General features: G+C 38.2%; 1 long non-coding RNA gene across 2 annotated transcripts in view; it reads right to left on the reverse strand.

Moving 5' to 3' along the window:
• Nucleotides 1–3,675: 3,675 nt before the first annotated feature.
• Nucleotides 3,676–24,903, reverse strand: part of LOC109449801 (uncharacterized) — a 36,558-nt gene continuing 15,330 nt past the window's right edge. For both annotated transcript variants that reach the window (XR_012495596.1, XR_002137756.2), the window contains exons 3-5: nucleotides 23,780–23,877; nucleotides 20,006–20,161; nucleotides 3,676–18,418 (exon numbers count right to left, since the gene is read on the reverse strand). This is a non-coding gene — a long non-coding RNA (uncharacterized LOC109449801). The remainder of the gene's footprint in view (nucleotides 18,419–20,005; nucleotides 20,162–23,779; nucleotides 23,878–24,903) is intronic.

Consider the following 24,903-nt stretch of genomic DNA (forward strand, 5'->3'; position numbering starts at 1 on the left):
CTTTTTCCTATAGATACATACCTATGATAGAGTTTAATTCATAAATTAGGCACAGTAAGAGATTACCAATAACTAACAAAATAGATATACTATAACAATATACTGGGACAAAAGTTAAGGGAATGTGGTCTCTCTTTGATAACCGATTCGATAACCCAGAGGGCCACTAGCGATTGACATGCAGGGAGCACCTACAGCGTGCAAGCTCTGGACGAAGGGATGGCTCACATCCTGTGCAGGACAGAATGGCAGTGCAAGATTTCACCACGCCACTCAGAACAATTTATAAGCGTGCAATTTATAATTTAGGAATTATTTCTGGAATTTCCCATGTAATATTTTGGGGCTGTGGTTGACTGCAGGTGACTGAAACCCCAGAAGGCGAAAGCATGGATAATGAGGGACTGCTGTATCTTCTGGTATTTCTTTAAATACTTTCTCTTCTTTCACTATTCTCTCCTCCCGGAATTCCTAAGAGATAGATATCATATCCTCTGTGTTTCTTAACTGCCCCTCACTAGTGCTCCATAGTTTGGAATCTCTTTGTCCGTATCTTCTGGATCACTATTTGATCTTTTACTTCATTCAGTTCTTCTATTTTGAGTTTTCATTTTAGCACTCAGGTTTTTAACTTTTGAGAATTTTTTATTTTCTCAGTGCTCTTTTTTCATGGCCATCTGGTTCTATTCCTCCCCCGCCCCCGCAATAGATAAATAATACGTCTTTGGAGAATAGATTAGAAAGGTTTTTTTAAAGTTCTATTTCTTGCACTATCTGTCTCCCACTCTCTGAAGTGATGCGTTCTATTTGTTCAAACTGGTCTTTCACAGCATTTCTTACTTTTAAATGTCTTACAGTTTTGATGGACGTAGCCTATGAATGATGGGATATATTGATTTTTACAGGTGACTTAGCTGAGTTTCCTTTGCAAGTGGGTAGGCCTATTCACCCAAAAGTCTTCCTCACCCCACTCTCACCCTCACCCCGCATAATAGAAGGTGAGAAGTCTCTGTAAATGGGTGTGTCCTCCCCACAGGCAGGATTCTCAGAATTGCCAGAATAAATAAGAATCTCCTCTGAGAATGGATTCTTGGCCTGTGGCTTCTTGAGAGACCCTAAGCCTCTCAGCACCTGCCCCACCTAATGTGCAGCCCCCACACCGTCACCAGGAGATCACCCCAGACATAGCTTTTACTTTGTCGGGGGAGAGACTCAAAGGATTGCAGCTGGTCTGGCTCCTGCCAAAGCTGGCAGCTGATCAACACTAAGACCCTGAAACGGCACAGTTCCCCAAGGGGACCAGCCAGAGACTTGGTTGCGGGTAGATGACACTGGACCCTTGCCATCAGGGAGGGGCCAGAATTAGCCTCAGATCGGTATCTGCTCCAAGAGTGGATCTGCCTTCCTTGCCCGCAGCACGTCAGCCAGCTCCATTCAGACTTACAGAATGTCCTATCTGTCCCTGTGCTGCTACAACTCAACAACTCCTCCCAAAGGAGGTGGCGTAATAGAACTGGGGAATGGCCGGTGGAAGACACAGATACAGCGACAGCTGGGAGGCATATCTGGCAAGGTGGGCTCCTTTCCTACAGGATGCAGTAAATTCCTCAAACCAGCAGCCAGCACCTCCCCCATAGTCAGACTGCATCAGACTGGGAACAAGGGGTGGAGGTAGGAGTGACCCTCTCACTACGACACCAAATAACCACTGAAAGCAGTCTTGCTTCCTGTTTGACCTTGGACTTAATGGCCTAGGAGGACTGTTTCTGTCAGGGAACGCCGCAGTTCCATTCGGGGGCTTCTCATGCTGCTTAACCGTAAGTCAGAGAAAGAAATCGTGCTGGCTGGTCCCATTTACTAAGGGGAAGCTGAGACGCTGTTGCACAAAGGAGGAACCCCAGCATTCACTGAGGCACCTCTTGTTCTAGTAGTCAATGGAAAACGGTGGCAATCCAAAAGAGGTTCACCACGGATCCAGAGCCTAAGCGAACGAACGTTTGGGCCACCGTACCAAACCCCACTCGGCCGGGCAGAAGGTAAGACGACTGTGGGATGGGTGGTGGCAGAAGGACACAATGGTTATCAGTTTGGGCTTTGTGACTTGCTGCAGGTCCAGGTTTATAGCAGTTATGTCTCATGTTGATTGCTTTAACTGTTCCCCCTCCTTCCCGCTTTCTCCTACCCTCCTCCGTACCTTGTATGGAGGCCACTGGCAATGGCTAACATTTTCCATTTCAGGTCAGACTGTGACTGAATTGAATCACTGCGCAATGATGGAACAGTTGGTAGAACTTATGAGACAGCCTGTGCTGGGACAGGATGAGAGTGGATGCTGAGGCTCCTGTACTAGTCTCTTCTATTTGTCGCCCCCAGCTCTGTGCAGACTTGGGGGGCTGACCTGTATGGCTTGCAGCAATGGGCTCTTGTGACCTCTAGGTTCTGGTTAGGTTTGGCCAATGGGAGACAGGAAAAGGAGATCAAAGGGTGGGAGAAAAGTGACGTTGGGCTAGTTATTCTCCTGATTCCCTCCTTGCTGGCTCCCTATGGATTGGCTGTGTCCTTTCATTACAAGCTCCACACAACCCTCTTCCTGAGTTTTGGTAACCATTCCCTCCCTTTGCCCCTTCATCAAGTCCTGTTGTTATTAATTCCGGGATGCTGCACCATTCTTTGTCGTTTTCACTAAACCCTGCCTGGACCTTTGTAATAGTCTCTTTGTTAAACTGTCCTCAAGTACCCGGTTTGAGGGTCCCTCTGTTTCCTGCCACGAACTTGACTGACACCACCAGGCTCTGCGCACAGCACCAAAGTTACTAAAATAAAGAACACATAGTTCTTGACCTCAAGGAACTCATGTGTCTTACAGAGGCAAGGATTAGGTAGAAAGACACTTGAAATTATATGTAATGAAAAAGCATAATACAATGGTACCTCGGTTATCGAACATCTGCATTGACAAACATTTTGGTTTACGAACGCCGTAAAATTTTATGGATCTATGGTATCATTAGATAGTAAAATTCATGCTAAATTTGCAGTTTTAGGGGTTGATTTTAAAGGTCTGGAATGGATTAATCCATTTTGCATTACTTTCTATGGGGAAACCGTGCCTCGGTTTTGAAACATTTCAGAACTCGAGCGGTCTTCCGGAACGGATTACATTAGAAAATCGAGGTACCACTGTAGGGGCATACGTGAGGTACACTGTTGCCACCAAAGAGAGAATGATCGACTATGCCTTCCAGATGGGGGTTGGAGTGGGGGAACCTGAAATACTGCTCCCAGATGAAAGATTTCAACTGGTTCTTAAAGAATGAGTGGAAAGTTAGGTATATCTCCTTTTTGCACCCACACAGATTAGGAGGTTCTTTGATTCTCCCAGGTGCCAAAAATGTGTCCAGCAGATGTGACTAAAGAAGAGGGAGTCCAGAGAAGAGAAATGCACTGTGCCACTCTAAGAGAGGAAGGGGGCATCGAGAATAGAGGTTGTGAGGAGGTGAAGCAAAGAGCAGCTCCCATTCCACTCCAAGAGTTTCCTTCTGCACTGCCCTGCCCCACAGCAATTAATGCAACCGCACGGTTTATCCTAGTTCTAACCAGAACTGGGTAACTGCAACAGGTTGACACTAGCACCACTCTAACTGGTCTACCAAAGAAGTGCAATACAATGGGCTATTAACATTTAATAAGTTTGTTTATTAAATCTTTATCAATCTAACAAGCTACAGGAAATAGGACAGAGGATCATATTAAACAAGACCATGAAGTTACAATCAGCAAAATCCAAACTGTGGAACACTCTACAGGACAAACAGGTTCAGTTCACAAATAAATTGCAAGAGGAGAAAAGGATTTTGAAGAAATTGATAGATTAAAAGAGATCTAATGTGGGATATAAAACTGAAAGCAAAAAATCAACAAGACAAACAAATAAGCAAAAACTTAGACACAGACAACAGCTTAGTGGTTACCAGAGGGTATGGGGGGCAGTATAGGGGGGTGGTAGATGAGGTTAAAGGGGGTCAGAGGTGACGGGAGGAGATTTGACTTTGGGTGGTAAACACACAATGCAATATATAGATGATGTATTACAGAATTGTACACTTGAAACCTATATAATTTTATTAACCAACGTCTCACCCCAATAAGTTTAATGAAAAAAGAAATCTAAATGACATATCAAAACTATCATAAGTGGTCCTACGTGAATCTTCATCCAAACTATTTAAAAATTATGAGACAATTGGGGAAAATGTGATCAGTAACTGGATACTGATGATATTAAGAGATTGTTAATTATTCAAAGTGTCATAATAGCATTTGGGTTATTTCTTTTAGAGATGCATATTGAAATATTTATAGATGAAATAAGCTGATGACTAAGATTTGCTTCAGAATAATTTAGAAGACAAGGAAGTGGGTTTTGGCATGGATAAAACAAGATTAGCTATGATTTGGTAACTACTGATACTGGGTCATTTGTACATAATGGTTCATTATACTAGTATGTTTTATATGTTTCAGTTTGTATAATAAAATTTGTAAAAGATCTTTAGCAAGCACTGTAAATGTATGAAGCATGAGAGTTTGATGTGGGGTTCAAAGAAGTCTTCTCAGGATGGGGTGAGGTTATCTGAGTGGACAGCACGATGATTGTTACTTCACACTTTTGATCAGGGTCATTGGAGATATGGACTTTGCCCATTGGGAGGTGGAATGTCTATCATTTATTTTTTTAAATTGAGATATAATTGACATATAACATTGTATTAATTTCGGGTGTACATGATTTGATATATGTATATATTGCAAAATGATCATCAAAATAAGTCTAGTTAACATCCATCACCACAGTTACACTTTTTTTTTCTTCTGATGCGAACCTTTAAGACTTACTCTCTTATCAAGTTTCAAATATACAACACAGTATTATTACCATAGTCAACATACTGCACATTATGTTTCCATAATTTGCTTTTATAACTGAAAGTTTGTACCTTTTGACCCCCTTCATTCATTTTCTCCCACCCCCATCCCTCACCTCTGGCAACCAGAAATCTGTTCTATCAATGAGCTTTTCTGTTTTCAGATTCCACATCTGAGTCATATCATATGGTATTTGTCATTTTCTGACTTATTTTGTTTAACATAATGCCCTAAAAGTCCATCCACACTGTCATAAGTGGCATTTCCTTCTTTTTGTGGCTGAATAATACTCTGGTGTGTATTTCTTTATCCATCGATGGACACTTAGGTTATTTCCATGTCTTGGCTGTTGTAAATAAAGCTGCAATCAACGGGGGGGTGCAGGTATTATTTTAGCATTTTTGTTTCCTTTGGCTAAATACCCAGAAGTGGAATTGCTGGATTATATAGTAACTCTATTTTAATTTTTTGAGGAACCTCCATACTGTTTTCCACAGCGATTGTGCCAATGTACATTCCCACCAACAGTGCACAAGGATTCCCTTTTCTTCATGTCCTTCCCAACTTGCTATTTCTTGTCTTTTTTATAATGGCCATGCTAACTGGTATGAGGTGGTATCTCATAGTGGTTTTGATTTGCATTTCCCTGTTGATTAGTGATGTTGAGCACCTTTTCACGTACCTGTGCATTCAACTGTTTCTTTATGATTGGATTTACAATCTTTATGATTGTGATTGAGCTGCTTCCAGGTTACAGTAGGAACAAGAACCTTAAAGAGAAAGACCTGTCCCTAATATCCTCATCCAAGATGTAGCAAAATGGTATGGTGTGCAGGATGAAAATTATGACTGCCCAGAGCTTCCCAAACTTCAATTATGTTACACATCATCATCTGGGGTCTTTGTTAAACTTCAGTCTCTGATTCAGTAGGTCTGGTGGGGTGAGATTCTGAATTCTAACAAGATCCCAGGTGATGTTGTTCTTGGACCCCAATTTGAGTACAAGGCATAGTTCTGTGGTTCACCAAATTGTTACAGTTTAGAATCACCTGGGGGCTTTTAAGAAATACTAATGGCTAAGTCCCTCTCCTAGAGATTCTGATTTAATTTAACTGGGGCTTGGTTATCATTTTTAAAAAGTCTTCCATATAATAATAATGATTCCTTAGAGGAATATATTTAGGACAAAATGACATAGTTGATTATTTCCAATTCATTAATGATGCATTTTGAATCAACTATTCATTCAATCATTCATTCATTTATTCAATTTCCAAACTCTGATTGAGAGTTCTATTTTAGAGAAATTATGTCTGTGAATTTTTCATTTTTCAGAGAGTTTTTAGCATCTTCTAGAAATATCTACATGCTTCCTGCTGCATTTTCACTGGGTTCCTACGTATGAGATTAGACTGAAGAGCATCCTTCCCACAAATGTCACACCAAGCTGCTACTTTTGAACTAGACAATAGCAAAGGAGAACAAAATTAAGTAGTCTAGACAAAGAAGAAAAAATATCTATTTTCAGTTTATATTTTATTAGCAGTGACTTGCCAGTGAGAGGATATGTTAAAATTATTCAGAAAAAAAAGTTTTATGGAAATCTTCTTTGTTCGTTTCCTGAAGAATTATGCACTTAACTAAAATTATAGATAACTTCAGCAGTGGGCCAGAGATGTAGGCCCTTTGCATCTGTCGACCCCTAGTAAGAAAATAACTACCAAGAAGTCTCTTGGTGGCTAACAGGGCTCAAATGGGAGCCTCCGCAGCTATTTCTAAATAGGGGCCTCTCACATAAGCCATACTTCGGGGAGAAGCCTGCACTGTGTTCCTACTGTCTGAGCCAACCCATGTAAAGGAGTTCCTGGAATCCTATTTCAACCAATAGGACTGAGACTTTCCGCATCCAATTGGAGCTGTGTGGCTATATGCTCATTAGCATCTTCACTGACCAATCAGAGCAGCTCCATTCTGACCAATCAGGACAGTGATTTTTGGAACAATCAAACTGTGGGGATTTGGAATCCTCATTTGCATGAGGAAGGACCAATCAGGAACCAGGGGCAGAGACTTCTCTCTATACTAGTCAGCTCCCCATTCACTCAGAGAGCATACTTTCCCTTTCCACCGAAGATGAAGATGGAAGACTGCATTTCCCTGGTTGGAGCTGAAACACCAAAGATGTCTCACCAGAGCAGAGTGGAGAAAAGCAGGCAAGCAGAGCAGAGAGGAGTGGAGTGGAGCTCTCTATCCAGAGAGGGGCCTCGCCCCAGGGCCACCTTGCAGCCATGCTGTTTCTCAGCTGTATTATTTCATAATTGAGCAATAATGCTATTGAGTGGTTCCACAACTGTGCTGTATCACAACTGAGCTGTCTGCACTGAATAAATTTTCCTTTTTCACTGCACCCCAAATTGGGGATTCCTGTTGGTGTTGAATTGGCGCCAACAAACATCAGCTGACACATTTATCCAATGTTTTCAGAAAAGACAGTAGGAATATGAAGTTTCAGTCTTTCTATGAATGTCCTTATAGCTATCTCCCTATGTGCATGTGCAAAAGTTGTTGTAAGGGTATATTCCAGTGGAATTGCTGTGTTATAAGGTGTGTGAATGTTCAACTAGTAAGATATTTCCAAGTTGTCTCCGAAGTATTTCTATATATTTATCGTCCCAACAGCAGTAAGAGTTTCTACTGATCTGAGACTTGTGATTACAAAACTGCTCTATTGCCAAAATGACAGAGCACTTCACAGACAGCAGCCAGGAAAAAAAGGAAAGTACTTTGCACTTTGAGATAAACGAAAAATAACAGGGGCATCCTAACTGGTTTGGGTCTCCAAGATATTCAAATATCCTATAAGCCAGGATTTCTGAAAACAATTTTATTCTTGATTTTGCTATTTTGATATCTGAGAATATGTCTATTGTCACCATTAACAAAGTAACATAAATTTGGGAATCATGATAACTTTGTGGTTTATTTGATTAAACATTGGTCAGGTTCTCTATTTGGGGAGTGAGTCCTTATGAAGTCTGACTTCCTTGTTCTCTTGCAACTACCTTCCCTTTCAAAATCTTCTGTCTCTGAGTCTTTCTTTGCGCAAAGAAGTAAAGAACACCAGTAAAGGTAATAACGTAGGTAAATACAAAAGTCAGTATTATTGTATTTTTGGTTTTTAACTCCTTGTTTTTTTCCAATATGATTGAAAAGACAAATGTATAAACAAATTATATATCTATGTCAACACACAGTGTAAAAATATGTAATTTGTGACAATAACATAAAAGGGGGGACATAACATATATGGAATTACATAGGAGCAAAGTTTTGTATACTACTAAAACTAACTTGGTATAAATTCAAACTATTTATAGATTGTTAAAAATAACAATATTAATTGTAATCCCCAGAGCAATCAATGAGAAGAGAATCAAAACAGCACAATGGAAAAAAGTTAAATACAAAAGAAGGCATGAATGAGGGAGGAACAAAAAGGATGTAAGATACATACAAAGCAAATAGCTAAATGGCTAGAGTAAGTCCTTCTTTATCAATAATTACATTAAGTGGGGGCCAACCCGGTGGCTCAGGCACTTAGAGCTCCATGCTCCTAACTCCGAAGGCTGCCGATTTGATTCCCACATAGGCCAGTGTGCTCTCAACCACAAGGTTGCCAGTTCAGTCCCTCGAGTCCCGCAAGGGATGGTGAGCTCTGCCCCCTGGAACTAAGATTGAACATGGCACCTTAAGCTGAGCTGCCTCCCGGGTGGCTCAGTTGGTTGGAGCGCGTCCTCTCAACCACAAGGTTGCTGGTTCGACTCCTGCAAGGGATGGTGGGCTGCGCCCCCTGCAACTAGCAACAGCAACTGGACCTGGAGCTGAGCTGCGCCCTCCACAACTAAGACTGAAAGGACAACAACTTGACTTGGGAAAAAAAAAAAGTCCTGGAAGTACACATTGTTCCCCAATAAAGTCCTGTTCCCCTTCCCCAATAAAATCTTAAAAAAATAATAATTACATTAAGTGAAAATGCATTAAACTCTCCAATGAGAAGGCAGAGACTGCCATAACACATTAAAAAACATCTAACTATATGCCATCTACAGGAGGTTCATTTTAGATCCAAAGACATAAATAGGTTGAAAATGAAAAAATGAATAAAGATTTTATTACAAATAATAAATAAAATAAAGCTGGGTGTCTATACTAATATCAGATAAAATAGACTTTAAGAAAAAAATTGTTATAAGACACAAAGAAAGACATTATACATTGATAAAAGTGTCAAACCATCAAGAAGTTATAGCAATTACATCTAATAAAAGAGCTCCAAATAAAAGAAGTTCAAAATATACGAGTAGCTCCAAATAGAAAACCTAATAAAATAGTTCCAAAATATATAAAGCACCTAATTAAAACATCTAACAGAAGAGTTCCAAAATATCTGAGGCAAAAACAGACAAAATTAAATGGAGAAATAGACAACACTGCAATAATAGTTGGAGATTTCAATACACTATTTTCAATAATGGATAGACCAACTAGACAAAAGATCACCAAGGAAATAGAGGACTTGAACAACACTAAACCAACTAGAACTGATATATGTAGAACACTCCATCCAAAATAGCAGAATATACATTCTTCTTAAGCACACACGGAACATTCTCCAGAACAGACTATATGTTAAGCCACAAAACAAGTCTTAATACATTTTAAAAGACTGAGATTAAACAAAATATCTTATCTGGTCATAATGGAAGGAAACTAGAAATCAATAACAAAAGAAAATCTGAAACTTTTTAAAATGCATGAAAATTAAACAAAACACTCTTAAACAACAATTGTTGTCAATGAAGAAATCACAAGAAAAATTTTTTCTAATTTGAGGCAAATGAAAGTAAAAATACAACATACCAAAATCTATGGGATGCAGCTAACCAGTGCTCAGAGGGAAACTTATAGTTGTAAATGACTACATTAAAAAAGAAAAAAGACCTATAACCTAATTTTATACCTTAAGAAACTAGACAAATAAGAGCAAACTAAATCCAAATCAGAAGAAAAAAAAAAATGATTAAAGTGGAGATAACCAAAATAGAGAATAGAAAAATAAGAGGAAAAATCAAGGAAACCAAAAGTTGGTTCTTTGCATAGATTGACAAAATTGACAAACCTTTTGACCAAGAATAAAAAGGAGCACACTCAGATTACTAAAACCAGAAAACAAAGTGGGGACATTACTACTGACATTACAGAAATAAAAAGTATTATTTAAAAAAACACTACGAACAATTAAACTCCAACAAAATAGAGAACCTAGATGAAATGCAGAAATTCCTCAAAACACCCAAAGTACCAAAACTGACTCAAGAAGAAATAGAAAATCTTAACAAATCTATAGCAAGTGGAGAGATTCAATCACTGTTCAAAAAATTGCCAACAAAAAAACAGGGACAGATGGTTTCACTGGTGAATTTCATCAAATATTTAAAGAAAAATTGACACCAATCCTTCTCAAAGTCATCCAAAACACAGTACAGAAGGGAACACTTCCTAAACCCTTCTATGAAGTTAGCATTACCGTAATATCAAAGCCAAACAAAGACATCACAAGAAAAGGAAACTTCACACCAGTACCACTTATGAATATAGATACAAAAATCCTCAAAAAAATACTAGCAAACAAGGGTGATTCAACATTCGAAAATCAATAAAAATACAGAACATTAATATAATGAAGGGAGGGGACACATGATTATCTCAGATGATGAAGAAAAAGCCTTTAACACAATTCAACACCCTTTCATGATAAAAGCACTCAACAAACTAAGAATAGAAGACAACTTCCTCAATATGGTAAAGGGTATGTTAGAAAACCCACAGCAAACACTACACTTAATGGCCTTAAAGCTTTTCCCATGTAATGAGGAGAAAGAAAAAAAAAAAGCCCATTTTCACTACCTTCTAGTCAACATTGTACTGAAGGTCCTAACTAGAGCAATTAGGCAAGAAAAAAGTAAATAAAAAGCATCCAAATAGGAAAAGAGCAAGTAAATCTACTCAAAGAGGATATGACTTTATATATAGTATCTCCTAAAGAATCCACAAGAAAAGTTTAAAGCTATTAAATAGCTGCAACAAACTTATGGGATACAATGTCAACATACAAACATCAGATGTATTTCTATACATTAACAATGAACAATCCTAAAAGGAAAGTAAGGAAACAATACCATTTATTAAAAACCATAAAAAAGAATAAAATCCTTAGGAACAAATTTAACCAAAGAGGTTCAAGACTTGCACACTACAAAACTACAAAAACATTGTTGAAATAAAAGATGACCTAAATACACAGAAAGAAGTCTTGTGTTCATGGATTGGAAGCCTTAATATTAATATGGCAATTATCCCCAAAGTGATAGATTCGGTGCAATCTTTATCAAATTCCAACTGTCTTTTTATTTTCCCAGAAGGGGACAAGCTGATCCTAAAATTTATGTGGAATTTCAAGGAACTCTAAATAACCAAAGAAATCTTGAAAAGGGATAAAAATTGGAGAACTCACATCTTCCTATTTTAAAACTTACTACAAAGCCACAGTGATCAAAACAGTGTGGTACTTGTGTAAGGCTAGATATATACATCAATGGAATAGAATTGAGGATCCAAAGATAAACCCATAAATCTACAGTCAACTGAACGTTTAAATGAATGCCAAGATCAGTTAGTAGGGAAAAAAATATTTTCAACAAATAGTGCTGGGACAATTGGATATCCGTATGTAAAAGAATCAACCTGGACACTTACCTCACACATGTGCATATACAAAAACCATCCCTAAATATGAGGTGTGATAAAAAAAAATATGGTGAATGGTGCTGCCGAGTGCCATCCAACAGAAAGGCAGGGATCTTCAATACGGGCGGCAGTGCATGGAACCTTAGTAACAGTGTGTGACAAATTTCAACTTGTTTGGTGCAGTCAGTCAGGTGTGAGCTATGGTTGAGAGAAGGTGTGTTTTAAAGTGTGCTGTAAATCATCTTCCATCATGACAATGCTCTGTGTCACACATTGCTTCTGGTACAGCAATTTCTGTCAAATAAAAACATTACGGTGTGTCCTCATCCAACTTATTCACCAGATCTGGCACTGTGCGACTTCTGGCTCTTCCCCAAAGTCAAAATTATTCAGGACATTGAGGCAGCCACGACAGTGCAACTCACAAAAGAAGACTTCAGAACTGCTTCAGAAAGTGGCAAGAACGATGGGATAAGTGTGTTTGAAGTGAGGGGGAGTATTTTGAGGGGGATTAATGGCAATGTGTCTTTTACTATAATAATTTTAACACTCACTGTATTGTTTGATCACATCTCGTATATGAAAGTCCTAAATGTCCTAAATGTAGTTAAAACTATAAAATTCTTAGAAAACATGAGATAAACATTCATTACCTTGGATTTGGCAATGGTTTCTTAGATATGAAACAAAAAGCACAAGCAATGAAAGAATAAACAGATAAATTGGACTTCATCCAAATGAAAACTCTTGAGCCTCTACGGACACCATTAAGGAAGTGAAAAGACAACCCAATGGAATAGAAGAAAATGTTTGCAAATCATGTATGTGATAAGGATCTAGTATCCAGAGTATATAAAGAACCCTTACCATGCAACAACAAATGATAACACAAATTAAAAGTGAGCAAAGGACTTGAGTAGCTATTTCTCCAAATAAGACAGAAAAAAGGCCAATAAACACATCAACATCATTAGTCTTTGGGAAAATGGAAGCCAAAATGAAAAATAACAATTGTTGGCAAGGACATAGAAAATTGGAACACTTGTACATTGCTTCTGAGAATGTAAAACGATGCAGCTGCTGTGGAGAACAGTTTGGTGGTTCCTCAAGAAGTTAAACAAAGAATTAACAGATGCCCCAGCAATTCCACTCTTAGGTGGAATTCCCAAAAGATCTGAAAACAGAAACTTGAACAGATACTTGTATGTCAATTTTCATTGTAGCATTATTCAAAATAGCCAAAAGGTGCAAACAACCCAAATGTCCATCAACTGATGAACAGATAAACAAAAAGTATATCCATACAATGGAATATTTAGCCATAAAAAGAATTGAAATTCTTACTGATATTGCAACATGGGTAGACCTCGAAAAACACTATGCTAAATGAAAGTCCTTAAGTTCTTTAGATGGGAGCTAAAGACAGAATTTTTTGATCACTAAAATAAAATGCCACCCACTCAAAATTCTAGAACAGAAAATTATTTTCCTTTGAAATGTGGATAAGGGGGGGAAAAGAAAACAAAGAAACAAAGGAATGGGGATAAGACAGACAGTGCTAAAAATTCTATGCCTCTTCTAAGCTTTTCATGAGAATTAATTAAAATATTTGAGGGGTGGGGAAAAGGCAATGCTGAAATCCATTATCCTACTAGCACAATATTCAATGTGTTCTTTTGTGCCTAGTTTCTTTCATTGAGCATAATGTTTCTGAGGTTCATTCATGTTGTGACATGTATCAGTATTTCATTCCTTTTCCCTGTCAAATAGTATTCTATTATATGGATATACTACATTTTGTTTATCCATTCACCAGTTGATGGGCATTTGAGTTGTTTCCACTTTTTGACAATTGTGAGTACGGCTATTCTGAATATTCAATATAAAAATCTTTATGTGAACATGTTTTCATTTCTCTTTGGGAGATACCTACACGTAGAATGGCTGGATCGTATGGTTATTCTATATTGAATCTTCGGAGGAACTGCCAAACTATTTTCCAAAGTGGCTGCACTATTTTACATTCTCATCAGCAGTGTATGAGGGTTTCATTTTCTCCACATCCTCGCCACCACTTGTTCATGTTGTTCATGTCTTTTTTATTACAGCCAGTACAGTGGGTGTAAAGCAGTATCCCACTGTGCTTTTGATTTGCATTTTCTTAGTTACTGCTATTAAGCATCTTTTCAGCTATTGACCATTTGTGTACCTACTTTTTTTTTTTTCAAAGGACTTTATTGGGGAACAGTGTGTACTTCCAGGCCTTTTTTCCAAGTCAAGTTGTTGACTTTCAATCTCAGTTGTGGAGGGTGCTGTTCAGCTTCAAGTTGTTGTTCTTTCAGTCTTAGTTGTGGAGGGCATAGCTCAGCTCCAGGTCCAGTTGCTGTTGCTAGTTGCAGGGCGTACAGCCCACCATCCCTTGCGGGAGTTGAACCGGCAACCTTGTGGTTGAGAGGATGCGCTCCAACTGAGCCATCTGGGAGGCAGCTCAGCTCAAGGTGCTGTGTTCAATCTTAGTTGCAGGGGGCGCTGCCCACCATCCCTTGTGGGACTCGAGGAACTGAACTGACAACCTTGTGGTTGAGAGCCCACTGGCCCATGTGGGAATCGAACCGGCAGCCTTCAGAGTTAGGAGCATGGAGCTCTAACCGCCTGAGCCACCGGGCCGGCCCCTGTGTATCTACTTTTTACAAATGTCTGTTCAAACCCTTTGCCCATTTGAAATAAACTAGGTCTTTTTGAGTTGTTAGGGTTCTTTATGTTAGAGATAAGTCCCTTATTGAATATATAATTCATGAATATTTCTCCCATTCTGCGGGCTTTTTCACTTTCTGGAAAGTGTTTTTTGAAATGCAAAAGTTTTAATTCCGAAAAGTCTTAATTTATTATATTTTACCACTGTGCTTTCTGATATTTCTAAAAAATCATTGCCTAACCCAAAGTCACAAAGTCCATGTTTTGTCCTAAAGTTGACAGTTTTAGCTGTTACATTTTGAGTAAATTTTAGGGTGTGGTGTGAGGTTGGGGGTCTAAATTATTATTATTATTATTTTACATGTGTGCATGTCCAACTGTCCCAGAACTGCTTTTTTAAAAAGTTTATTGGGGCAACAATGGTTAGTGAAGTGACACAGGTTTCAAGTGTACAATTCTGTAATACATCATCTATATATCACATTGTGTGTTCACCACCCAGAGTTCCAGAACCATTTTTGAAGACTCCTTTTTCTCCATTGGGTTTTCTTGGTGCCTTTGCCAAAAATCAACTGACTATAAATGTAAGGTTTTGTGGATTTCTTAATTCTATTCCTTTGATCTATAGTCTATCTTTATGACAGTACTACTCTGTCATGGTTACTGTAGCTTTGTATTAAATTCTGAAATCAGGAAGTGCAGGTCTTTAAACTTGACCCTTCTTTTTCAAGATTGTTGGGACTATTCTGGGTCATTTGCATTTCCATAAAAATTTTAGCTTGTCAGTTTCTGCCCTCGCCTCTCCCCCCAAAAAAACCAGAGATTTTAATAGGTTTTGCATTGAATATCCAGACCATGTGGTTTGGGCGGTTTTTGGTTTGGGTTTGTTTGTTTTTGCTATCTAAAAATACTGTCTTTTTTTTTTTCTTTTAAAGATTTTTTTATTGGGGAAGGGGAACAGGACTTTATTGGGGAACAGTGTGTACTTCCAGGCCTTTTTTCCAAGTCAAGTTGTTGTCCTTTCAATCTCAGTTGTGGAGGGTGCCGTTCAGCTTCAAGTTGTTGTCCTTTCAGTCTTAGCTGTGGAGGGCGCAGCTCAGCTCCAGGTCCAGTTGCCGCTGCCGTTGCTAGTTGCAGGGGGCACAGCCCACCATCCCTTGCGGGACTTGAGGAACCGAACTGGCAACCTTGTGGTTGAGAGCCCACTGGCCCATGTGGGAATCGAACCGGCAGCCTTCGGAGTTAGGAGCATGGAGCTCTAACCGCCTGAGCCACCGGGCCGGCCCCAGAATACTGTCTTTTAATCTATGAAAATAGGATGTTGTTCCATTAATTTAGGTCTTCTTTAATTTCAATAATTTATAATTTAAGTATAGAAATCTTACACTTGTGCTACATTTATTCCAAAGCATGTCATTCTCTTTTATGCTATTGTGAACAGAATGGCTTTCTTAATGTTATTTTTGGACTACTAATTATAGTGCATAGAAATACAATTGGTTTTTGTATATTTTGTTCAACCTGTAGTTGGTTGAACTAGTATATTCTTTCTTTTAGTTTATAGTGGGTTCTTCAGGATTTCCTATATACAAGATTGTGTGTCACTGGAAATACAGAGAGTTTTGCTTCCTTCTTTCCAAGCTGGATGCCTTTGTTTCCTTGCCTAAACACTCAGGCTAGAACCTCCAGTACAACATTGAATAGAAGTGGGGAGAGTGGACATCTTGTCTTGTTTCTGATTTTAAGGGAAAATCTTTTAGTCTTTTGCTATTTATTAATAGTATGATGTTAGCTGTAGGATTTTCACAGTTGCTCTTTATCACGTAGAGGAAGTTCCTTTCCAGTTCTAGTTTGTTGACAGTTTTCACCAATAGGTGCTGGGTTTTTCAAATGCTTTTCTGTGTCTATTGTAATCATGTGGTTTTTGCCCTTTGTTTTATTAATATATTACAGTAATTTATCTTCAGATGTCAAACTAGCCTTGAATTCTTGTGATAAATTTCATTTGGTCAAGATGTATAATCCTTTGTATATGTTGTTGGATTGAGTTTGCTAGTATTTTAAAGACTTTTTTGTTTGTTTGTTTGTTTGTTTGCATCTATATGAATGGAGGATATTGGTTTGTAGTTTTCCTATAACATCTTTGGTCTCGGTATCAGGTAATACTACCTCATAGAATCAGTTGGAAAGTTTTCTCTCTTCTTCTGCCTTCTGGGAAAGTTTGTGAAGGATTTGTAATTAATTTTTTATTAAATGTTAAGTAGAATTCTTCAGTGAAATCATCTGGGCCTAGACTTTGTGGGAAAATTTTAAATGATTGATTCAATCACTTTACTTGTAATGAGTCTATTCACATTTTCTATTTTTTGAGTCAGTTTCAGGAGTCTTTCTAGCAATTTGTCCGTTTAATGTAAGTTGTCTAATTTGTTGACATACAGTTGTTTATGGTGTTCCTTTATAATCCTTGTAATTTCTGTAGTCAGTAGTGATGCCCCTCTTTCATTCCTGGTTTTAATAATTTGAGTTTTCACTTTTTTTTTCTGGTCAGTGTAGCTAAAATTTGTTAATTTTGTTGCTTTTCAAAACACCAACTTGTTTTCATTTATTTCCTCTGTTGTTTTTGTTTTCTATTTCATTTGTTTCCTCTCTATTCTTTACTATGTCCTTCTTGCTTGCTTTGGGTTTTGTTTCTTTTTTGCATTCTAAACTTGTTACTTATTTGAGATATTTTTTCTAATATAAGATTTACAGGGGGTGGTGGGTGAGCAAAGTGGGTAAAAAGGGTGAAAAGGTACAAAATTCCAGTTATAAAACAAATCATGGAGATGTAATGTACATCATGGTGACTACAGTTAATTATATTGCACTGCATATTTGAAAGTTGCTAACAGAGTAGATCTTAAAAGTTGTCATCACAAGAAAAATATTTCATAACTATGTATGGTGACAGACATTAAAGAGACTTATTGTGGTCTATCATTTCACATATACAAATATTGAATCATGTTGTACACCTGAAACTAATATAATGTCAATTACACCTCAATAAAAAAATTTACACAATAAATTTCCCTGTAAGCTCTGCTTCACTGCATCCCATGAATTTTGGTATGTTTTATTTTCATTCATCTCAAAGTATTTTCTAATTTCAATTATGATTTCTTCTTTGGTCCACTGGTAACTTACAGTGTTCCCTGTAATTTCCACAAGGTTGTGATTTCCAAAATTTTCCTTATGTTTCCATTGTGGTCTGACAACATACTCTGAATGAATTCAATTATTTTAAAATTTTTGAGACTTGTTTTATGGCCTGGATATGTTCCATCCGGGAGAATATTCCATAAGCACTTAAGAAGCTTTCTATTCTGTTACTGTTGTTTGAATGTTCTATGGATGTCAGTTAGTCTAGCTGGTTGATAGCACTGTTTAAGTGTTCTCTATTCTTGCTAACTTTCTGTCTGGTTGTTCTATCCACTATAGAGATGGGGTATGGAAGTCTCCAACCATTATTTTTTAATTTTCTATTTCTCCCTTCAATTAGCTTCTTTAATTGTAAAACTAACCTCAGAGTAATCTTTTACAAAAAATAAGTCAGATTACGTCACTCTTTAAAATCCTCTAATGCCATCCCACCTAGCTCAGAATACAAACCAAAGTCCATACAACGCCTAAAGGTCCAATAAATGAGTCCCCCATTACCTCTTACTGCATCCCACACTATCTCCTCCTTTCCTCTTCTATCCAGCCATTGCCAACACCCCACCCCCAATGCTGCTTAAACACGTCAGGCACTGTTTATCCACAGGGTCTTGGCACTTGCTGTTCTCTTTGCTTGAAATGCTCTTCTCTTAGGTATGTGCATGACTTCCTTCAGATCTTTGTTCAAATATCCTTCTCAGTGAGGTCTTCTCTGGTCACTCTATTTTAAATTGTAATGTCTTCTCATTCCCTTTCCTGCTTCATTTTTCTTCTCCATAGCACTGGTCTCCATCTGTCAATAATGTATAAATTGTAACATAATAATGCACATAGTATATTATTTATTATCTGTCATTTCCCACTAGAATGTAAACTTCAAGAGCACAGGGATTTCTGTCTGTTTTATTTATTCCCCTGTACCTCCAGCACTAGATCAGTGCCTGTTACACAATAGGTGTTCAATAAACGTATGTTCTATGAATGAATGAATGCTCTGAGCACTGTTTGAGGAAACCAGTCAGCGGGGCAGCAGATTAACTTGGATTCACTATCAATCTCAAGTGGACCCTAAATATAAACTCATTCTGTTACCAAAGATTCTGCAACTGTGAACAACCATTTTTGAAAAATTCTACTAAAAGTACTCATATTAACACTGATCCAATTGGGCCAGCTTATTGCTCCCTTCCATTTCCATCTTTCCCATCTCTGTTTCCAATTATTTTCTGAGCATTTACTATATGTTAAGCACTAGATATAAAGTAGTACATCTGTAGTGACAAAGTCATTACCTTTATGAAGCTTACATTATAATTTTCTGAAATTCACTGTGCAAAAGTAATCAGACCACTAGCCCTAGAAGCTCCCTATCCAGTTTACTCCTCAGTTTCAAGTATCTTCTCTTAGATCAACTAAAATTAAGAATTCTAGTAAATGTTTTAAACTTGACTTTACCAATTTCATGCACACAAATCAGCTTTCAAATACTACAGAAACCAAGTTTTAAGCATCACAGATGTTTAAAAACTAGTTTGAAGAAAACAGTTGGCAGTGGAATTGCATCTATACAATTTGAAAGCTTAGTGCAAATTAGCAGTAGTCTGACAAAGGTTCTTCACATAACATTTTATGCTTCAGCTACAAATCCCAGTGCTGAAACTTTTAAAAGCATTTTGTATCAATTATTTTGCAGGAATATATTGATGTCATTGTGGTTCATTATAATGGTTAAAGTTATTGTCAGTTTTCCCAAAAAAAAGTCTATTTTAACAATTCCTGGCATATATGAAATGGTAGCCAGAGTAATTTTTCTAATGGCTAAAAAGGTTTTAGTCTTTTGTCAGCAAGTACTGTAGTTAGAATATTTCAACCACAGATTCTTCTTATTTCATCAGAGTACAGCCAAGTCCTGAATGAGACTCAGAGGCAGACAGGACACTGTGCCAGTCAGCAGAAAATTTTGAATCTACTCATAGCACATAAGCCTAATTGCTCACCTATTTCATTTGACAACCAGAAAGACTATTCTGAGAAAACTTTAGTGGGTTTATTTTTAAAGCATCTCCAAGATACATTTTTAACAAGCATAACCAAGAGCTAGTTCCCTATCTGATTGTCCCACAAAATTTGACCTGACTCATAAGGAGCTTCACCGGAAATCTAAGGACATGAGAGAATAACACTGAAGCAAAATCAGCCTAATTACAGGATAAATTAAAAACTGAAAACCTTTAGTTCAAAGCAATTCAGCAGAGTTGTGCTGAGACTTGTCCAGGATTCACAAAGCAAAATGGAAATAACCCCACGTGTCCACGTTCCTGAATAACTTTGCAGAAGCAAGATCACTATGGAAACATGCATATTTTGACATGGGACTCACCCAAACTGCAGAGTAGTCCAAGTTTGCTACAAATGGAGATTACTTCAGGAACTTGCAGTGACGTCCCGGCTCTCCTCTGGGAGTCAAAGCACACTCAGCAGAAGTAGGGGACGAGGACAGTGCTCTTAAACTTTTTGGTCTCAGACCCCTTTACCTCTGAAAAATTATTGGAGACTGCTCAGAACTTTTGTTTATGTGGGTTTTATCTATCCATATTTGTACATTAGAAATTTAAATGAAGACATTTTAGAAACATTCATTAATTTATATAAAAATAATAAAACCCCCACTATGTTAACATAAATAACATCTTTTTATAACAAATAACTATATTTCCTGCCCCCCACCCAAAAAAACACACAACATAGTGAGAAGTGTGGCATTGTTTCACATTTTTGCAATGTCCTTAAGGTCTAGCTCAATTGAAGACAGCCAGAAAACTCGTATCTGCTTCTGCACTGAATCCATTGCCAAATGCTATTTGGTTGAAGTAAAACCCAGACATAAAGAAAACCCAGACACATGCAAATGAGTTATAAAAGTATTTTAATAACTTTTTTCAGGCAATTATAGCTATTCTTATTTGATACTACAACAACACTCAACAAGTGGCAGATCTTAAAAAACTGTTGCAGTGTGAAATCTGAAAGGCTACCAGTGAAGTTTTCATACTGTTACATTAAAACTTATTGGTCTAGCTTACACTTCAAATGATCTTTTCCTATTCCTTATTTTGTAACATTATGTGTTGGTCATTTGAAAATATGATTCACTCACTTACACAGATAATCCAAACGTTGACACATTTAATTATACAATATAAAACACTGGTTTGTATCACCAATGATCTCATCAAAAAAATATCTAAGCTGTTAGAAGCTGTCAAGCTCATAGTGGTGGATACAAGTTTTCCAAAATTCTAATTTTTACTTAAAAGCTCAAATTTTCATTGGCAACAAACATTATCAGTTGTTTTCCTTGAAGTAACAGTAGTCTGGTTTAATTTACTTTTCAGAAAAATCTCTGTCAAATACTCAACACTGAATAACCACAATTTGATGTCTGTTGTTCTTTCAAGTAATAGTGTTCAATGGGAAAAAGTTCAGCTTTCACCTCAAACAACAGAATAGATGCTTTTTCTCCAAACAACCATCATACTGATTATGTAGCACAAGTGTCCATTTGTCACACACAATCAATTTAAAAGATGTACACTCAAGAATGGAGATTCAGTAAAATTAATGACTTCTACTGCCCTCATCTAGAATATGTGTAAGTGACCTGGCTTTTTTAAAACTGTGAGTACATGGTGGTAAACACAATAATGACCAGTTCTATCTGTTGCCACCGCCTTGACTCATGGTGAGGCACTGCATCCAGCGCAACACAGGCTGTGGGGAGGTGAGAAGAGGCGGCTTTGGGTTAAGCTATAAGAAAGAAGCAGAGACTCAATGCGGTTAAATCTCCGAAGGCCAAGGGTCTCGCAGCCTCGAAAGACTGGAGCCCCGAATCGGGCTGACTCACGGTATTTATTGATTACACACTAGGAAGTTACATTGTTTAAGACATGGTCTGTGAAACTCATCTACTACGTCAGAAAATGACTTCAAACTGAAATTATTTGTCCCAAAACGGCCGAAGCATATAGTCCCATGATGACTCCCTGGGGGTGGGGGGGAAGTCTCTCTTGGTAAAGCAATGCCATGAGCTGAGCAGAAAGAGCTTGATCTTATCGCTCTAAAGACCTCTCTCACAATTAGGTGAGGGAGAGCAGCAAGAGTCCCAGCAGCTTTTCTCAAGCATGGGGGAAGGGGAGGCAAGGCTCCTTCCCAAATCTTCCAAGACAGCTCATCGGGGGTCTCAATGGGGCTCCGTATGGCTTGAGTTGTCCCCCCGCCCCCCCGTGGGGAATCTTACTCGTCTTTGACTGCAAATCCTTCTTTTGAAGACCAAACAGAGAGACACAAGGTATAACAAACTCAGTCCCAGAGAAACACAGTCCCACAGACTCTTCTTTCCTTAAGGAAAGGTGAGGGGGGGACAAATGGCTAGGCTGTTGTGTGACCACAAGGCACGAGGTTGTTTTTCCCATTACTGCTTTTGTACCATCAGAGAAATGCCCACACAGGGAAAAAGGCAAATAGTGTCTTGGCATTACTATAAAAATAGTTTTGACGCCACACATCCCTTGCAAAGGTCTCAAGATACCCACAGGTTCTCAAAGCAGACTTTGAGAGCACCCAGACTCTGAGAGAGAAGCTGTGAAGGAAAGCAGGAGAGATGGCATGCTGTGGACCACCAGTACAGTACCACTAACTTTGATTTGGGGACCCCTCTTTGGGAGTACCCACCCCCATGATAAGCCATAACCCCCACGCTGTCTCCTACCCTGTTTCTGTAGCTTTACCTCTGTCAGTGAAATCACTTTTCTTACAACCAGTTATGATTCAGAGGTGACAAAAATATGGCATGTAGGGGTCTTTTCCCCCCAGTGAGTGCCCATAGGGCAATAATACTCTTTATTTAATTTTCAATCAGCCTGGAATTGGCCTGAGAAACTACTTAATCCAGGTGCAGGTAGCCATAATCAATCCATCAATCCATCAATGCTAACAACAGACATGAAATTTGTCAGCCCTCATTTAAATCATAACGAAGTGTGTGGAATCAGAAGGTAAACCTCTTTCTTTCTTCTTGCAAATACAAAAAGTTTGCCAGGAAGAGATGCGGACAGCTCCAAGTGATGGCGTTACCTAGGAAAACTACTGACCTCAACTGACCAACTGGTATCCTTGAATTTATTACAAGTCCAATAGTCTACTTAGATGCTTCCTTACAGACCACAGAACTCTACATTGCACCTGTTTCCACATTTCCAAATTGTGCTTTACTGTCTCAACATAATTAGGCCTCCACAAATCACTACAATGGCTTCCCCAACTCTCACTTCAATACTATCCCCGTCTGGCTCAGCTCCCGGATGGCTCAGTTGGTTGGAGCACGTCCTCTCAACCACAAGGTTGTCAGCTCGACTCCCGCAGGGGATGGTGGGCTGCGCCCCCTGCAACTGACTACATCAACTGGACTTGGAGCTGAGCGGCGCCCTCCACAGCTAAGATTGAAAGGACAACAACTTGACCTGGAAAAAGCCCTGGAAGTACACATTATTCCCCAATGAGGTCCTGTTCCCCTTCCCCAATAAAATCTTAAAAAAAAAAAAAATAATTAAAAATAAAATACTATGCCCGTCTGAACACTTCTGATACTTGACCAGGTTCTTCCACATGTTACACTGACCTTCAAGTCTATGGCAATTGAAGATATTTTAGTAGCTAGCGCAAAAGGCAGAACTCGGGAAAAGAAAAATCTGGATGCAGACAGTGAAGGGTTAGGGGGTTGAGATTCAATTTGAATGTCCAATCACATGGTCACCAGTCTGTTTATTATGCCTCATTGTTTTCAGGTAGAGAATCAAATTCTGAAAGAGTGCAATCTTTGCCTTGCTCATTAAGAAACAGATCTTTTCTTGTTTATTTTTTTCTACTTCTCAAGATCTCAAATGAAAATTTTGATGAAAAAATATTATTTTATGGTAATTATTCTTCACCATATGTTTTTCAATTATTCATATATTTCTACCCTCACTTTAGAGAGCATTACAGCGACATTTCCTGGAGACAAGAATTCTCATTATATACTTTCTACACTAGAAACTCCTAATCAGTTTTTATTTAAAATTGTTCTCCTGCCAATCTGCAAAGACAAAGTACAAACCAAATGGAGTTCCCAGCTAGAGCCTCACATGCAGAAGACAGATTCATGTTTCCTCCTGGCTTGGAAAATTTGTCCTGCTGGAGTGAAATGGCCAGTATCTAAAAGCCAAAATAAAACAACAGATATTCTTTGTTAAAATCCCTTCATGGGAGAAAAACACACAAATGGTAAAATAAAGATGTGACTTTAGCTTAATGCACAACCATTACGGGCTTCATTTCGTATTTTACTCAAGCCTGGTGCAAAATTATAAATTTGCTTCACTTTGGTAAGTCACATTCCTGTTCATTTGTTGACCTTATTCTCTAAAGCTACTGGATGACGCTCATTTCTCTGAGTTTTTAAAGCTGTTACACATCACTATGCCTTTACATAAGCTAAAATACTTTCTGCGTACAACACCCTTCCTACTTGTGCTCTGGTCAAAGTGTTACTTTTTCATTGAGTTCAACTCCTCTGTGACCCTTCTCTGTGCGTTGGTTCTTCTCTCTCCCACTCCCTTGCTCTAATCTACTTGCAGTGCCATCACCCAGGGAACTCTCATGCTGTTCATACTCAGTGACCTTAGAACATTGTACTCACCTTTCTCTTCCACCAAACTCTGTGGAGACCTTGAGAGCAAGAATCATGTTTCATTCATTTTTATAGTCTCACCACTCAGTGCAGTACCTGATTTAATCTAGATGCTAGTAATAAATATTAAATGAATTTTTAGTTTTACTACTTTCTACATTTACTTCACATTTCTCTCTACGTTTCAAAGTTTTTCTTCTTCTCTTTACATTAATGATCGCAAAGTGGAAACAAATTGACCATCAGAGACTCAGGAAACCACTTTGGTTTTCAGATCTGTATGACGGAACTAGTGATGCGAACCTATTTTAAAAGCCTGTAGTAAAAATAAATGCCTTATTGTCTTCAGGGGAAAACGCTAAATAAATAAAATAGAGGTTTACTGTGGAAAACTATTTGGGAATTTTTTATGAAGTTAGACATTATCGACTGCAAACAGAAAGCTGGCAGGTATTCCTTCAGCAAAAAGTATTTATCTGGGAACAAGAAGGGAATGCAATCCTGTACTGTAGCCATGGTGAGCCACGTACAAGAAGGTGAAACAAAGAGGA

This window comes from Rhinolophus sinicus, linkage group LG04 (assembly GCF_036562045.2).
Source record: "Rhinolophus sinicus isolate RSC01 linkage group LG04, ASM3656204v1, whole genome shotgun sequence".
In the NCBI taxonomy this organism is placed as follows: domain Eukaryota; kingdom Metazoa; phylum Chordata; class Mammalia; order Chiroptera; family Rhinolophidae; genus Rhinolophus; species Rhinolophus sinicus.